General features: G+C 41.3%; 1 protein-coding gene across 1 annotated transcript in view; it reads left to right on the top strand.

Moving 5' to 3' along the window:
• The window catches only part of TSPAN4 (tetraspanin 4), a 383591-nt gene that overhangs the window by 84934 nt on the left and 279864 nt on the right, over nucleotides 1-18793 (top strand). The window contains exon 2 of the mRNA XM_026850346.1: nucleotides 2141-2222. The gene's annotated coding sequence lies outside the window, so the exon portion shown is untranslated. The remainder of the gene's footprint in view (nucleotides 1-2140; nucleotides 2223-18793) is intronic.

The raw sequence follows: 18793 nt of genomic DNA, 5'->3' as shown, positions 1-18793 counted from the left end.
GGGGTGCTGAACATCTGTTTGTTCTTGTAGAGATGTCTGGTTGAATAAAACACATCCTCCGGGTGTCATCCTCTTCACTTGAAACAGGTGTTTGAAGTTCACCCTTTTGGATTACTTTGAACTAAAGGCAAGGAAAGCCTACTGGGAAAATAAGTGTCAAAGGCGTTGGAGGCTTTTGAAAGAGTTAAATCACTCTCTGATCCCACTGGTTTCAGACAGGCTATTAGGTCTTTAAGCATCTTGCCTTTGAGGATTAGTCTGACCTCTTAACTGTCCATTCCTGATGGTTTCTATCACTCCAAGTGCACTAATCCTACCTTAAACAATAACTGTGGCAGTCATTGCATTGGCATAGAACCTCTTGTTGTTCTGCTTATAACATTCTCCACTTAAAAGCTTTCCCTTCAGAGCCTTTCAGCCAGTCCATAATTGGCTGAGCAAAGCTCAGCATAGCTCAGCTTGGATGAAGCTGAGCAGAGCAACAGCACGCGATAAATGACTTCTTCTCAAGTTCTCTGGGCTCTGGAGGAAGGGAAGTGTCAGCAAGCCACCTTTTTACTAAAACCTGCTGGTAGCAAGCTGGCAGAATGTTGATTCCCAAGCAGTTTGCCTTAGAATGGGATCTAACATCTGCACCTGTCAAGTGTCCTGAGGGCTTTGAGAAGACTTCTTGTGTAGTTTAGAAGCAGTATGTGAGTCTTACCATGATGGAAGTGAACGGCCACGAAGATGGTTAAGGGACTGGAGCATCTCTCATATGAGGAAAGGCAGAGAGAGCTGGGACTGTTCAGCTTTGAGAAGGCTCAGGGGGATCTTACCAATGTACATAAATACCTGAAGAGAGGTGCAAACAAGGTTGGAGCCGAGCTGTTTTTAATGGTGCCCAGTGACAGGACCAGAGGCAATGGGCACAAAGTGAAACACAAGTGGTTCCCTCTGAACATCAGGAAACACTTTCTCACTGTAAGAGTGACAGCACAGGTTGCCCAGAGAGGTTGTGGAGTCCCATCCTTGGAGACCTTTGAAAGCCATCTGGACACAATCCTGGGCAGCTGGCTCTAGGTTGGCCCTGCTTGAACAGGGGGGTTGGACCAGATGACCTCCAGAGGTCCCTCTCAACCCCATCCAGTCTGTGATTCTGTGAAGCTAGGTTTTAATGCAGAGCATCAAGTGGGCAATGACCTGACCTGGGATGGAAGTTTAATTTTCCTGCTCTCTTGTGTCCTCCAGTGCTATGCGCAGTCATCTCATTCTTTTGTACAGTATGGTCCTACTAATGACACCTTCTGCTGCTCTGTTGATTTTTTTTTTATTTTTAGTTTATTAAAAAATGTCCAATTTACGTATGCATGAGATTTTGGGGAGATCTTAGCTTTCATTAAAAAATATAAATAAAAAATTAGCCTTTGTGATTATATAGAAAAAGATCAAAAGTACAGCTTTCTAAAAAGCCAAAATACTAGGTAATAAAGAGATTCTAACGGTCAGTGTTTTATGAAAACATTTTGATTATAGGAAGCTGATCTTTGATTTTTCTCTAGATTAACTTGGCAGTATTATTTACTTGTATTTTCTGTTCTTCAACAAACTTATACATTGTGTATCTTGGATATGTAGAATTTATGTATGCATCTTTTTTTAGTCTCAAGTCCATGAAGTGCTTGTATCTGATCCACTGTTTAATATGATTCAGATTATGCAAAGAAGCTGATAATGCTACCCTGTTCTAATTAAGTGCTTGAACATGGGCCTGAGTGGAAACATGCTGTGTGGGATGTTCATAAGTGCCTGTGGGAGAAAGGAGCTTAAGTCCCATTGAGAGTGAAGAGCGTGATCCCACCAGTTTGAGAATGTGAAGTCTCGCCCATGCTCTGCTCCCGTGGCTGTCGGCAGGTGTTCTCATTCTGATGACTTCATGAGCCAAGCTGGGGGTTTTGTGCACATTCCCTTTACTGTCACACTAATGAAGACTCTTATACATTGTCAGGTTTTTCTCTATTAGGTTTCAATCCAGTGATTTTAGTCCAGTTAATGAGTGGGTCTCTTCTGCCCTTTCTGAAAGACACAGTTATAAAGAGCTGTTTTCCTTGTATTAAGCAAAAGACACGTGGGTTCTGACACCCAGGCTCCTGTTTTGCAGGTCCACGGTTTGCTGGTTGCAGAGAGGCCACCTCGTCAACTGGGATCACATCAGGTGCTCTGAGCTCCCATTCCCACATCAGGTACGTGAATGGCTGTGATCAATTTATTGAGCTAAAATAAAGTTCGGAGTGAATAATTGCATTTGAACTTAAGGCCCCTTTGAATGGCTTTCTAAAGAGTAGAAAAGACAGTTTGCAGAAGTTGTTATAATTAATATAATGAACCAGGCTGGTAACAGAGGTGTTGCTTGCTGTTGATGTGGGTTGTGTTTCCTTGTTTCCCTCAGAGTGGGATGGCCTGGAAAGACATTGTGCTGAGCCCTTTGGGTAAGGGGACAGAATGGTCATTGAATTATTATCCCAGGATCCTCTTTTTTTTCTTGGCAAACTAATCTCACTTCAAGTGATGTGGGCACTGTTTACCTGAATGCTGAGAGCAACTCTGTTCTTTCCAGAGAACAGATAATTTTTTTTCCATTTATGGTGAAAGCTGATATGAAACTTCACTGTTTAAGAAATAATAATAATAAAAAAAAATCCTGTCTACCAAAGTCATGTGTCAAGTCTGTCCATCTCCATTCTTTCCCCTTGAACCCTGTGTCTTTTGTTCACAGTCTATGTATTTTGAATAGGGGAAGAAAAGCAGCCCAGTTCTTCCAGTCATGTTATAAAAATGGTGGAGGTGTTGAAGAACACTCTGTGGTAAAGGAAGGACAGCTAAAACAGATTAAAAAAGAGGTGCTGCAGCATCTGGCACAGTTTCTGTAAGTATATAGTTGATCACCCAGCAACAAATAACTGAGACACGGAGATATGTTTAGGATAATGACACAGAGTGCAGCCACTGAAGTGGGGAGAAAAGAAGACGACCATATTTTGGAGTTTATGTTCAGTCCCCTCTAAAGCCCTGTAGGGAAAAATGTTTCTGAATCTTTTGGAAGAATAAAGCTGCAAGTAAATCACTGCAATAACTTCCAAGTGGGTAGATCTGAAGTGGTGAAATATTTAAACAGGGTTAGTCTTCCCCTTTTATTTATCTTAAATACTTCCTATTTTGGCCTCCTTTAATCAGATACAGTGGACATAACGACCAGCCCCAACCTCCAGCTGAAAGTCAGATTTTGTCAGAAATCTGGAAAGAAAGTTGATTTCTTGTTTGGAGTTGAAACAAAAATCCGTGTGATAGCAAATGGCAAGCATTCACTGTTGACAGGCTGCTGGAGACACTCAGAAAAGCTACTGCATGGTGTCTTTTAACATGGGAGTGGCAGGTGATTATTTAAATCTGTGCAGGACTGTGGACTTCTGCAGCACATGCAAGCTGAGGATTTGACCAAGGTCTTTAGTGTAAAAGCAGAATTGAAGTTGGGTGTCTGATGTTAATTGCTACTAACTTCTGACTCGGCCATTCTCATGCTCTCACAAGCTGGTGTCTATCAGGAGCTTTTATGTTGCTTGATTTTCAGTGACCCTTCTCCTCCAGCTCCTAGCTCTCTGGTTCTTTGTGGGAAAAGTTATTTTCTTTGGTTTTATATGTATCTGTGACTTCCATATTAGTTACAACTGGAATTAAGATCTGTGCTATATAGTTAACATTATGCTTGGGTCAATTGAATTGAATCAATTAAAGCTCAGTAATTTATGCTAGAAAATAACTCTTTTTGTCACTTTTTCACCCTTTGTGTTGTCTGTGAAGACTAAAATATCTGTTGTTACAGATAGGACCCCCTCAGAAGGGCTCTTCTATCCATGTAGGTTTTACAGTTAAATGAGCAGATTAATTTGATAGAGTGGCCATAATTTACCACCTAATAGAGTCTGTAATCAGTCTAGGGATTGGTTTCCTTTTCTGAATTACTGTGTCAGAACTTGAGCAACTTTGCTTTCAATTCTTGAACTGAATTATAGGTTTAGGCCAAGGAGATGCAGCAAACACAGGCTTTCAGCAGAGTTGGACTGACCCAGTTTTTTTGCATTGACAATTTTGTCAGTTTTGTGTGATTATTTATTTAACTCAAGCAGAGCTTCTAATAGGCAAGGATAGAAGAAGAGTAGGAGGCTTCTTTACTTGCTTTGTTACTGTAAATATTCACACTGTATAATTTAGAAGATACAGCTCTGTCACGGATGGAGTGATGCACTTCACTCATAAGAGAAGTAGCAATGTGTTTATTGATATAAACCAGCAATTTAAGACAGCTTGATAGTAAATGTGACAGCGGTTGAACAAGATTCGATGGCAAGGTTCACTTGTTATGTACTCCATAGAGGACAGGGTCAGCCAAAACTGTCAGGGAGACCCTCCCATTGAGTCATGAAGTTCAGAGTGGACACCCTTGCTTTCTGACCTCCTCTCCAGAGAGGAGTCTAGCTGCAGCTGGATCCAGTCCTCATCCCAGACTTGGTCAACGGTTTATATCTAAAGGATTATATATGTGCAATCAGTTCTTTATGTCACTTAGCTAAGATTTCGAAGTTTAGTACTGCTATTAACCTCTTACCGAGAATCTGTTGCAGCAAGGAATCTCAGCCTCAAGGACTGACCTTGAGAGGCGTCCCTACTCGAGGGGAGATCCTGGTGTGCAGCCTGCTGCTGTGCAGGAGAACTCACTGGGCCCTGGGCTGTCCACTACTTACGGAGTAAGATAATTGACTCGTAGTCATGTTCACGTACTGACCATGGGTGTTAGTTTCTTCCAGATTTGCCTTGTGTGATAACAGTGATCAGTTCTGTGGTTGGGTGGGTGCATTGTTGAAATTAGCCCCTGGCTGGTGATGTCATCTGTCTCCCCGGGATCCACTTTGAGTGGGATGCTGCCATCACAACCACTGCAGCCGTTACGACTGACTGCCACCGGTGGTTATCACCTGAGCAGGGTTATGGGGAATACAGCTCAGGGTGGGGCACAAGCTCACTCCCTCATCCTTACAGCACTGTGCGCAGCACTGCTGTATAAAGTGTGCAGGAAAAAACCCACACAAAACCTGTTTCTCTGCAGAAAATTTTTATATTGAGTCTTCTTTACAGACTAAGGGAAAACCCATTTTTTCTGTCATGTAAGGGCTTCTAGTGAAACACAGTGAATGAGTGCTGGGGGCATGTTTGGGCTGATAGAGAATATATTTGATTATGGATATAGTAATTGTTTGTACTTTAAATGGTCTGAAAGAAGTGTGAGTCTCCCAAATAGTATTTCCCCATTGAAACTGGGCAGTATGAATTGTCATCTCAAGTGCAGCATCACTGGTAAGTGAGATTTAGCCAAAACAGTCCCTTCTGCACAGATAAGGAAATGGAGTGGCGGAAGGATGGCACACCGTCATCTTCCTTTCACTGGCAGAAAGGGAGGGAAATGTCTGCCTGTGACTCTGCACTACTTGTACACAGACAAGGCGTCTAGACCAGAAGCTGTCAAGTTGTAGACTCTGGGGGATATAAATGATCTTTGTGCCACAAAAAGCCTTTCTGCCCACGTGCCTGATGGTAGGAGTGAAGTCATTGTGGAGGGGAGTAAAGCTTTGCTTTCCCCACCAGTTTTTGTTTTTCTTCAGCTCTTCCTGCTTCTTGCCTCACTACTGACAGGGAGACTGGTTTGCCATGCTAAACACCTTGGGGCTGACAGGGTGGAGAAAACATACAGGCTCCTTTTGACAGCTGTAATCAATAAAAAGTGAAAAATCTCACTTTGAGAAGCCTTTTTCCAACCATAAATGGCAACATAAGTCATGGAGGTGAAACCCTGATTTTAGACCAGACTCTGAAAGCAGAGGACCAGGAGTCTGAGCCCAGGGAAAAGATTTTCAAACCAAGAGTTTTTCTCCGCTCATCTGTGTGCACCTCAGTCGAGGAAAGAACCACAGTGTCAGACAGTCCTCAAAAATACCTTCCTCAGACAGCTCATAATCTGGAGCTTTGCTTAGCACATCCCTGTGCTCTCAGGGCAGAAACAGGGCTTGCTGCAAGAGCTATCATTATTGTATTGCAGTTATCTCCGAAGGTCTTGTTCACCTTCTGAGAGATGCTGAATTTCTCTAATTTTTGTGAGTCACTGGGAGATGTGAAAACTTCATTAATAACAATCTAGGCAGAAGGAGGGATCAGAATTAGCTTTTAACTCAATAGGTCTACTCTATTTTTAAAAACAAGTAAATTGTTTCTATGGAAGAAAAAAAATAATTGTTTCTTTCCAAATAGATGTAATTGCCAGCAAGCCAACTGAAAATGGGAATAACAACTTTTAATTATGATTAAGGGATAGACAGAAATTCCCAGAGCACCTGGTTAATCAAAAATAGAGGCTGAGGAGTGCAGTATTTTTCACGCTGTATTATGTTGACAATGGCAAGTCATTTGGAAAGCCTAATAGGAAAAGTTAACTCGTAACTGTTATGTTCTTGTTTTGTGATGTTGAGTAACTATTAGCACGGGCTCTTACTGTCATCTTTGTTTTGCAGGAAGCAATGCCAGCGGATAGATATGGCTGTATCCCATATTGCTGTTTTACTCACAACTTAGCTGCTTATTTGGTTAATATGGAGTTTTTATTGCCTTTATGTTATGGGTGCAGACAGGGAATTTAATGGTAATAAAAATACAGAGTTGTTGCAATGGGCTTTGTACTGATAGACCTCAATGTTTCATGAAGTATGATTAACCTCACATTGAAGATATGTAACAGAGAAACAAGTTTGTGGTCACTTGGCTGGCAGGAGAACTGGGATGAGGATCCCTGCCCTGGAGTCTCAGCACAGGGCTCCCCCTGTCCAACCGTGCAACCTCTGCTTTGGCGGTTGGACCTGTCAGTGGTATCATTCCTTCTAAGAATGTAGGGAAGGTGTTAGATTCCCTAGATATTAATCAGGTATCTTTTTGTCAGCACTAAATTCATTTTAAAGAAGAGGTACAAAAATAGCACATACTTTTGTATTAGCTATCATACATCCTCTGGAAGCATCTTTGCCAAATGCATAAAAGAATGCAATTAATGGCTACCCAGGAGATTTATTCTATTATCTTGACTAGTTTATTTCTAAAGTAGTTTGACATTTTATTTGTCTGACTTATCTGTTGTTGTAGGGAGATTTTGTTTTATTACCCTTGAGATGCTAAACAGGAAATATGGGAGATCCTTTCATTGCTTTTTTACTATGAAATGTGAACTCACAGACTGGTATATCAGCTCTGCAGTAAAGGAGAAATCTGGCCTCATGGTTGGGACAAAATGGTGCTCAGGAGATTTTGATTCGATTACAAACAGTATCCCAGCCCCTCTGTGGTAACCTGTTTATACCTCAGTCCTACAAAGCAGTTTTAAGCGCTGCACACGCTGCCTCTGAAATGAGAAATTCAGACTGAGCATTGTCTTCCTGTGGCACTGCCAGCATCCCAGTGTCTGCATTTGTCTGTAGGATAGATGTAATTTAAAATACCCACTGGGGTTGCTGCTGGGTGTGTACTGTTGGTAATGTGAACTGTGATGGTAACTGCAATACATTAACAAGGAATCCACTTACCTGGTGGAGTAAGAGCCATTTTTAGATGGTCATCTTTTAAAAAACTGAACTTGTTTCTTCTTCAGACAGTTCAGACATGCTTGACATCAGCTGAAGGCTCTTAAATTTAATGGCTCTGGGGTGTTTTCATAATGGTATTCTGGTGCCCAGTCCTCTCTGCAGTGCTTCATGATTTCCTGATTCCCCCTTCACGCACGCACACACACTCTCCATTTGGGGTTACAAGTTAAATATTCGATTTGATTGTGATCTTTGAGGAGCACTATAAGTAGGAATGTTTTTTTGAGCGGCTAGGAGAAAGCTCAGAGTCAAATCAGAAGCAAAGAAAACCAGTTGAGAGAGGATTTGCAGTTTTCTGTGTCTGAGTGCACTATTTTACTTTGCATTGCCATTTTGAGTCAAAGAAGATGAGAAGCATCAGACTAATAGAAGCTTGGATGAAGAGATGTGCTGTTATAGTGGGTTTGGCTTGGCACCCAAAAAAGGCTGTCCCTTTATGAAGGAGCTTTCTTTGTATCAGAGAAAACTGTAAGGTAAATGAAACAAGCAAGTAGAGCAGGCATATATTATTAAGTATATTTTGTGTGAGTAAATGAATATCCACAGTTCTTAAAATAAGCCTAAAACTCAGCTCTGAAAAAAAAAATAATTAAAAATTGTTTTATCTTAATAATATACAACATCCAAGAAAGCCTCTGCTTTTTGTGAAAAAAAAATTTAGGAAACTTTAGACCTTCCTGAAGCAAAGATAATTGCACCCTTGCTTATTTTAATTACATTATCTTAAATAGGTCACTCACATGCTTAATGCTCTGGAAAATTTAGGAAAGCTTAGGAACCTGGCATAAGCACAGAACCAGGGGACCTTGCTTCCAGTCTCCTTTTACAGATTTTCCTTGTGTTGCTGCAGCATTTTAGCATGGACTGCCTACAGTCAGAGCGAGCGTTTACTTATATTTGTTTTTTAATCTAGACTGCTGTTAGCACTTCTTTTCTGGGTCAACTGATTTCATTACAAACATGTTCATTGAAGTCAAGCCATCTTGTAGAAGCAGTGATAAAAAGATAAAATAAGCCTTCTGAAAGCAGTGGTGACAAGATTGGCTTGGAGTGGATAAAGAGACTGGAAATAGGAACAACTTCATATGGTCAGGAAGATGCTGCTGGGTGTTTGCTTTCTGATTTAGGGTGTGTTGATGGCTCTAGGAGAACGAGCCAAAAAATACCAGCTCAGTTAGTTCCTAATTCCTAATGGCCTATGTTGCCAAAGGTGGTTAAGTGGGACTGCAGTACACAGAACATCTGTTTCAGAGAAAATATCTCCAGCCTCTGCGTTTTACACATCTGCTTCCCTATTTGGTGAGCTTTTGGGAAGTCAGGTGAATTGCACAACCTGATCAGGGTTATCACTGTTACATTTTTTTCCTGCTTAACTCTACAGTTAATGGACAGACCATGAAACTTTTTTCCCTTAAACAAAGGGGCCAAGTGAAACTGCTTTGAACCATCATGTATTTGCAAGCTGGAGCTCTGGCAGTGTGACGTGAGGAGGTTGTGATGATGGGGAGTCTTTCCTGGAGTTGAGGGAAAGATAAAGGAAGCAAAATGTCTTTGTGCTGTGAGCAAAGTTGGCATAAAGCACACTCTGTGGTGGAAGCAAGTCATACAAGGTGATTAGCAGTGTAACTAATTCTTCCTCTCCTCACTACAAAGCCCAGCCAGAACCCCTCTTTAAAAGCAAATGGCAGTTATTGGCAGCTTGAACTTCTTGGTGTTCAAAGTCATAGGGCTTTATAAACATGAGATGTGGTGGTTTTCTTCCATTACAGTATCAGGTAAGTTTTTTTCCCCTCTCAGTTTGGCCAGGACTTCACCAGGCACGGAGAGGAAGGAGCAAGGTAGTAAAGAGGCAGAACTTCTGTTTTTCCTTCTTGGTTGGTGGGTTGAGACTCACAGTGAGGGTTAGGGGCCACACCAAAGTTCTGATCCACAGTCCTTTCAAAGACCCTCATCTGTTCCAAGAGATTTGAAACAAGTTCTAAGCCTATCTCCTTCAATCCAGCTCATAGTACTGTTGGCTGGCCGACTCAGAAAAAAAGAGATATTAAAATAGTATTATCCTGATGCATGCCCCTTCAACGATACATACCCTGTCTTCTACTTGTGAGGTGTTAAGCAGCATCGAGTCATGCTTCTTGCCTGGTGTAATGAGAGCTCTTCCTCTGGATCCAACCCCCAAACTGTTATGACTGGTTACCAGAGGGGAGAATGCTGTATTCTCTTCATAGTCCTGCCTATTCCTATCCCAATTTCTCCTCAGTGCAGTGGATACTTTTCCTTCTCTGGTTTCTTATGTAAGATCACAAGTTGTAGTGCAAGTGACCTAAGCAGGCAGTAAAGACTTGAAATGAAGTTGAAACAAAATGAGCAAAGCTTTAGAGAAAGTTAATTTGATTGGAAAGTTTTCTCTGTGTGATCAACCAAATCCTAAGATCTGCCTGCTCCTGGACTTTTCCTAGGATAAACTATTTTAGGTTAATTACATAGATATAATCCCCTGTGAGGACATTTGTTCTGGAGTAAGAGTATCTATGTAGAAACTGAATTCTTGAAACCATTTGAAAGTATTTATTCTGCGGTAGCTACTTTGATTAATTTCTAAGCATACCAGGACCTACAGTGATTACAGTTAGCATTGCTTCTGTACCTCACTGCCTGCTTAAAGTAGCTCAGAGAGCATCCCCAGTCGTGAGTCAGGTTCAGAATTGTGCTCTTTCATTTTCAACTAGAAGAAGCAAACAAGCTTCTCAACTCTTCATCTAAAAATGTGTACCACAGATTGAAACACTGCACTGCCTATCTGTGTACTGACTCTATAAAACTCCCACCCTTTACCTCCATCTCTTTCATAACAGTAGAGTTTAAATGTGGAAATATCTCTTAAGTCAGACAAGGATATTTGGCTCAGAAACTGAGAGGAGGTGGTCAGTGCATCACATGAAGCAAGACGTGAGGGGATGAGACGTGTCTAATGGAAGAGTCTGGAAAAAGGCAAGGGAAGAGTACTGAGGGAGAGAAAAACAGAAGTAAAGGGAGTGGAAGCAAAGGAGAAAATGCAGGGAGAGGCTTCAAGATTCTGATGCAATTGAAATGAGTAGTTGTTGGTACCCAGGAATTGCTCGGTGACTTTGGATAGGCCAGGCTCCCTGCTCTTCAGAGCTGGAGCACTGCTGCCCTCCCTGCCACGCTGCCTCAGTTGCCTGATATTGCTCTTTTTTCTGGGATCAACAGAAAGTAGTTAACCTTTATTTGGTCCTGATTTGCTTCAATAGGTCTCCCTAGTCCAGGACTGTTTGGCTGGCTGGTGGTTAAAACTAGCTGCCATCGAACAGATGTGGGTTCACCCTCACTTTTCATTTATGCTAAGGGGGAAATACAATACATATATCAGACTATAGCACTGACCAAAATAACTCCAAGACTTTGCACCCCGTGAGCAGCTGATGAACGTGGTGATCAGTTTAGATGTCACTGTCTCGCTGCAGTCACTGTTTAGACCATAATGACAGAAACACAAATAAATCCCTGAAATCAAGAAGTAGTCCATTCGTGGTCAGATTTGAAACTGGTGGAAGTTACCATTGCTTCATTAATGTTTTATTCATTTATGTTTGCATTCTTTTACTGTCTGCTTTCACAGCTCTTATTTAGAGCATGGCAATGCCAGTAACTGAATCAGCTTAAGTAAGGTGGCAGTGGACTCTGCTGTGCGGAGAGCAGAGATGCACTGGTGGGGAGAGTTAACCCTCTAAATCAGATGTGCTGTCGGTAAAAATAATTATGTGGAACTACATAAGCCTTAATAGAGGGATGCAATTTTATACCAGCTCCTGATAAGACTGGTAAATTGTAGCTAAACTTTAATTTACCCAGCACTGCCTGCTCTTCATGCTGAGTATTATAATCATGAAAGATCCTCTCATTTGAAAATGGCCTTAAGAGTTATCAGTATGAGGGCACTAATGGCAGGGCAAGAGCATGTCATATACTCCGTATCATGAATTCACAAGCTGGTTATCTCCTGCCAGTGGAATTATAAAAGGAAGTTAACATTCTGGAAGTCCTTTCCATAGTGCAAGTGCATATTGCATTTCTATTAATTTAATAATTTAAACGAAACTTTTAAGCCTAACGTTTAATAATTTAAGCCTAACTTTTCTGAAATTGTGGAGATGCAATTTGTAATGGCTTTGGAAGATGCAGGTTCTGTTTATGGGCTCAGTTTCAACATGTCTTTCTGTTGCTACAGAGTTGATTCGAATTTAGTTTGAGGTTAAATCTATGCAGTTCGTTCATATCAACTGGAGTTGCTTCTGGAGTCTCTGAGCTATAGGGGTTTTTTTGGTTAATTTTGCAAATTTTATCAATTGCTTTATAGTTTAATAGAAACTTCCTGAAGGATTGAAGCTAACAGTATTTTAAAAAATTTTGATAGTGTGTATGTGAAAGATACTTTATCTGAGATGAAGGCTTGTCCTGGGCTCTGGTGTTTAGTCAGTTCTTAGTTAGTAGTTTTGGACATGTAGGTGGCAAAGATTTAGATCTCCTTTGCCATTTTGAATTTCTTTTAAGTTTCTTTTGACTTCAGCCAGTACTAAATCTAATAAGGGCAGGCATGTCACTATAAAATTGAAGCAGAGACAGGAAATAGGCATTTGTCATATGGGTGAATTTCAACAAGCTTGATTACATACTGCTTTTCAAAAAGCAGCCTGGTACGATAAATGATAGCAAATTAATTTTTTTTTTTTTTTTTTTTTTTTTTGATAGTATTCCTGCAGAAGATACAATATTCCAACCTAAATACAGAAAATAGACGCAAGTATGTTATGAAGCTTTCCATATGTATTAAAGAGTGTTCTCCAAAGCACTTTGAGTAACAAGGTCTTGCTAAGTGCAAGCAATTTTGCCATTGTATAGTTCTCTTACAAATGTGGAGCAATAGAAAAATGGAGATTCTCATGACACATGTTAGCCATGTCCCTTGAGGTACATCTGGAACGTCCTTGGACATAAACTGAAATGTCTTCACAGACATATGTTGGTTGGTCACTCTGCCCCCTGTCTTGCCAAACACATTAATAATAATGTTTATATCCTGTATACAATGGGTAATCTCCACAATTTTAGAAATATCACCAAGGTCAAAATGAAGTGGCCTGCCAGGAAAGAGAGGGTAAAGAGAGAAAAGAATGGCCAGATTATTTATCAAAGAATCTTTAATGTTGGGTATCTTCATACCATGCCTTCATTCCATGACACAGAAAAGGTCCTGCAAGGGAAGATTTTCCCTGCTAGGAAATCTTTCCAGCCATGGGAGAGCTCTCTTGCGCTGCCTGGGTTACAGAGGATATAGCATGTATAGGAGGGTGCAGATTGTCTCACCTCACCTAGTGCATGTGGACAACGAAATCAGCAAAGGCAATGTGTAATCCATGGAGGGCAGCCCATGGAGTGGCTACTGCCAGCTGAGACACTTCTTTCAAAATCTGTTTGGGGTATGTTGTTAGGCGTTGTTAGACGCACGTTAGCAGAAATACATTTGTTAGTATAAGGACACAGAAAAACCTTTGAACGTATTCATCAGGATCAGTCATTCTGAACAGGGAGAAGTCTAAGTGTTCTCTCTGTCTCCTTGTTTTGTGGGAAGTCTGTGATAGAGCTAATTGTGACAAAACCAAGTTTTTAACCAGTTTGATATCAGTCAAGACACTTTACAGCCTTACTTGTAGTCAAGCAAGCATTGTGTGAAAATTTGTAGATGGCATACTCTCTTCACAATATATTTGTAGTTATGCAGGTGTGTATTCCTTTATTCCTTTATTCCTATAGAAAAGCAAACTGTGAAAACACATTAATTTCTTAGAAACCTTGTGTACAGTGGTCTCTCATACCCCTTATGATTTCTGGGTGTATTATTTCCTTTTTTTCCATACCCTCTTGTGCCTGTAAGGAAGAGGAGTGAAGGCCAACTTTGGCAGCAACCACTTTCCTTTGGAGAACCTCTGTTCTTTGCTGTGTGTCAGATGGTGTTATGGGATAGTTTCTAAACCAGATTAATTGAGTTCAAAGAAAGTTCCCAAGATTTGCAGAAGCTGTCAATTTACATTTTTTTTCCCTTTTTGACAAGATCTAGTGTCAAAAAGAGTTCAAACTCTGATATGACAGCATGATGGGAAGGTGTTGTGCCTTCTTTCCAATTTAGAAGAATTGCTTTCCAAGTGGGAAGATCTCCAGCATCTCCTAGTGCTGCGAAGAACGCAGCAAGTGCAAAGATGCTTTGCAGTAAATATCTCCAAGAGGCCTGGTGTGAAGCTTGAATTTGAACATGGCTGACCAAGTTGAGACCCTCTCTCATATGAAATACCTTTCAAGGTGGGACCACGAAGAGCGAGTAATTTGCTATTAGATCTAATTTGCTAGCAAGAAGATTATGTTTGCTAATGGATAATGACCTGTTGCGTTATGTTTCCTTCCAAATGCTGGTCCTCTGTCCAGTATTAGCTTCCTCTTGGGAAAGCCCTGAATATGAAGGGAAATACGGTTCTAGGTAGCACATTCTGGCTGATGAGTTCTTTCCCTTGGACACAGCTGCAGAGTTACTCTCTCTGTGTATAGTGTTATTTCCTACCTCTTGCTTGGAGTGGGGTTTAGATCCCTCCTAGGGAGCATCTCCTGTTCATCTCTGTCCACCTACGGTCGTTGGTGTGATGAGGCTCTTGGGCATACTTAGGCTCACGGAAGGAGTAAATAAAGCTTCCTACAGGTTTTGTCAGTCTCTCATGTACTCTCCACAAGCTAACTGCTCACTTGACTTACTGTTACTCAGTTTCTAGACAATTTTGAAGGTTTCAGTGGAGCTGTATATGCAATTTCTTAACCTCGAACTGTTGTTTAAACTTGTACTTTCCTGATAGAGCACAAAACCAGGCACTTAACTTTATGAACATGCTTGTAGGCTTGAGTACCTGTCAAATCAGATAGAGTGCTGTGTCAGTTTTAGGAAGAATTGCAGGGCAGATTTTTACTTACTCCCCCCCCCAATTATTATCTTGAAAGTATAAGACTTCTTACTAGCCTTAAGGAAGAGTCATATTTTTCTAAGAGTGTACATTTCTGTGAGAATAACGGTGGAGTAAGGGGGAAAGTTTTGGGGTGGGGGATGGATGCTTTTAATTTTGCTTTTTAATTATGTCTTCCACTGCAGGTTTTAGACATATATGACTATATATAGACTATAATGACAGAATTCATCGGGCATAATGAAGTTCCAGCAGGTGCCAGCTCTTGTCTTTGCCTTGTGTCTCCTTGTGCTTGGTATTCTGGATGGTATGGAAGCTGCTGTGTAAATCCCTGGCTTGACAATGGAAATGCCATCCAGTTTTCTCACTGACTGGTCTTTATTAGGCTTCATCTAGTTTTCTGATTTAATTTCAGATATGCTAACACCTGGTCTGCAAGTGGTGATGACAGCCATAAGTGTTTATAGGCATATATGTGTGTTTAAATGCAGGTATGTGTACATACTACATGCTTACATAGTTCTATTGCATTCTGAGTTACCATCATCTGTGGGAGTGGGCTACCAGTGTTCTCTTTCATTGCGTTGATTCTCAAGGTGACCTAAATGAATGAATGAAAATGCATCGAGTGAGAAGGTGCACATTCTAGAGACTGTTCAGAAGTGAACCGGTTGACTTGACAAGTTCAATTTTGAAAGCAATCTTTTTCAGGGCACTGAAAGATAACAAGTGAGAAATCCTGCCCAGGGAACATGAGAGACTCAATTTACCAACTGTCAGACACGTGGCATTAACTTTGAACAAAATGAACACCAGATTCTCTGAGGCTTGAGGCTTCAGTGGAGCCCAAAAGTCAGATACATGTTATTTGAATGATGCAGAGAAGTGGCCTTTGTGTGCCAAGGTTGTTTTTATCTCCTAAAGTAAAATAATGGCGTCCATAAAGGTGACTTTGCTACAGGGAGGACTTACAACCTAGGTGTTGAAACAAATGTAAGATGTGGAGAGTAATAAGTTTTAACTGATAAAATTCCTCTCTTCCCTGTGAAAACCTCCTCCTACATTTCATAGCACGTTTCAGTTCGAATGCTGATCCTACTCAAGGGCGTTTCCAATTTAGTTTGAGAAAAAAAAAAAAGTGATGAGTGCTGAGAAAGATATAATGTGTTGAGATACAATATTCTGTCTTGTAGTCTTCATATAGTGCTTTGAGTCCTAGAATTAAAGCCCCAAGTTTGAAAAGGTTCATTAACTTATTGAGGCAGAACAGGCAGAAATGGGGGTCAAAGTTTATAAACATGATACTGGTTTGGGGTTTTTTGTTGTTTGTTGGGGGGGTAGGAGGATTTGGGGGGGGGTTGGTTTTGGTTTTTTTTAAAGCCTCAGCAGTCTGGCTGCTGTGTTGGATCTGCATCAGAAGCTTTTTGGGTGAGGTGACACATTTGTACCGCCCGGCTTGGAAGCTGGGTCTGTAACGTTTCCATCAGTTAGGTTTTGAAGAAATTTAGCTCTACATTGCAGAGTTACAGGAGATGGTGGCTGCAGGGGATAGCAGCACCAGAACAGCCCTTACCTCTTCCTACTGCTGCGTCCAGCAGACGTGTTGCTCTTGCTTTGACCCAAAGGCAGTGCTCCCTGCACACTCCAGGCCCTGGTGTGAGCTGTGTGCTAAGCCAAAACCTGAGCAGGAGCTGAGTAAACCGTCACAATCTGCCTCAAAAAAGTCATGCAAGCCTGCCAATTCTGGCAATCATATTCCTTCAAGTGTTGATTTCTGTGGCAAAATGAGAAGTTTACCTAGAAAAAGCTGCAGTGGCCATGACGTAGCTGCAGTGAGGACAACAGTTGTCCACCAGTGTCTTCTTGCTGGGAGTCTTGTTCCCAGTGATATCTCCTTGTGTAAGCAAGCAGTAATTACTTACAATACAGATGGTTCCATTTCGGATTCTGATAATGCCTTAAAAATGACATTTTACAAGATTAGATTTTAATTAAAAAATAAAAACAAAGCAGACAAATACAAAGGGAGAGAAGTGGAAAAAAGCGATGTTCAGTGGAAGTTTAGATTGTGTTTTGATTTTGATACATTCCTCTGTTTTCAGCAGGAAAAACCTCCTACTCATTACGGGGGAAGGTGTTTTTCAAGCCCTGTCTTGCAAGTTGGAAATTTAAATGCAGCATCATTGTGGGCGCAGGTGACACTGAAAAAGTGAAACAGAATTTAAAATAATGGATATAGAAGACCCTTCATGAAGTAGATTTAGGTAAAAACTAAAACTCCAATCCTGCCTGCTGTCACTTTGATCTTCCTTCTGATGGAGATTATACCCTAGCAAATTCAGTGTCAGGATCAGATTATAATCTATGGGGTTTAGTTTGCTTTACTGTTTGGCATGTTGTGCATCTTCTTGAGCATGGCAGCTCGCTCCAGTTCTGATGTGGATATAGGAGGTACAAAGTGGGTTTGTTAATAGGCTAACACTACAGGACAAGAGAAAGAGGGAAAGAGCTATTAATTTGTGATAGACGGGAGTGCTTCAAAGGGGATTATGTGAGGTGATTTAAAAAGTAGTTGTGCTTTCTTCTGCTGGTTTCCTATGAGGGTTGGTAAACGTTTACAGGTATGGGATAGCCACCACAAATCAGTAGTAGATTCACTGCAACAATTTAGAGAAAAAAAAAAAAGGTTTAAAATATTTGGTGTGTCTACCCATTTCTCTGAGAATGGGTTTGGGCAGAAGGTTTGTGATAAAAGGCTGGTTTGGCTCCTGGTGTTATAGATTCTTAATAGTAGCTTTTACTGTGCCTTGCTGAAGAACTGTTCCTCTTGTGCAGGGACTAATATCTGGGGATGCAGCTGCAGGGAATGACTGTGTTGGTAGGTAGAGTGGAGGTGGCTGAGTAAATAGATGCTTCTCTTGCAAACCACATCTTCTCTCCCAGCATAGACACTAAAGACAGTTTGGATGTTTGGAATGCTAGTAAGATAAGCATTTTTTTTTCTTTCTTGTGAACCTATGTGATCTCTCTGTGTTCTTGAGTCTGTAGAAGAATCTGTCAACTTTTTAGTCCTTGATCCTGTAGATTACAAAGACAATTGTAGCTCCCACCTGTGCTAGATTCTACTGTGCCAGGGGCTGTACAGTTATGGGAGAGCTTTGCTTCAGAGATCTCATTTTGTGAGCAGATTCAGGCACTCACAAAGTGAGTAAATGCAATTGGTATCTAATGCTATGATTTCCTGGCTGCCTGAGTGATTTTGAACAAGGATCTTATGTTTCTGGATCAACAGGATGGATTTAATCTGAGCCATCTGTATAGCCTCTGCCAAAGTAAGTAAGCACTTTGTTCAGGAGGGATGGGCAGGGCAGGTGAGGTGCGGGTGTCATACTGTACATAAGGGAGAGGTTTGATTGTACAGCCCTTGCAGTCAGTGGTGATGTGGTTGAGAGCCTCTGGGTGTGGATTAGGAGGACAGAAAATAAAGGAGATGTTGTAGTGGGTGTCAACCACGGATCACCCAGCCAGGATGGAAACACTGACAAGTTATTCTGTAGGCAATTAGGAGAAATTTCTGGATCCATAGCCCTGGTCCTTATGGGAGATTTCAACCTCCCAGGCATCAACTGGGAACATCACACTGCTGTGATGAGCAGGTCTTGGAAATTTGTGACGTTTGTAGGAGATAACTTCTTGCCACAGGTACTCAGGGAGCCAGCTAGGAAAGATGCCCTCCTAGGCTTGCTGTTTGTGAACAGAGAAGGACTCGGGGGGGGCTGTGATGGCAGGTGGCTGACTTGGCCACACTGATTGTGAAATGGTTGAGTAAAACTTTCAGTATAATGAGAAGAAAGGACAGCAGAGTTGCTACCCTGGACTTCAGGAGAGCAATCTTTAAGCTATTTAGGGAGCTATTTAACAGAGGGAATCTGCTTTTGAGGGCTGAGGAGCCCTCGAAAGTTGGTCAGTCTTTAAGAACCACCTTTTAGGAGTGCAGGAGCAGGCAATCCCACCGTGTCCTAAGTCAAGCAAGTGGGGCAGAAGAGCAGGTGGCTG

Source organism: Athene cunicularia, assembly GCF_003259725.1.
Source record: "Athene cunicularia isolate RWA chromosome 5 unlocalized genomic scaffold, athCun1 chr5_part2, whole genome shotgun sequence".
Lineage (NCBI taxonomy): Eukaryota > Metazoa > Chordata > Aves > Strigiformes > Strigidae > Athene > Athene cunicularia.
Note: the sequence above shows the minus strand (reverse complement) of the source record. Positions and strands in the feature narration are given on the sequence as shown.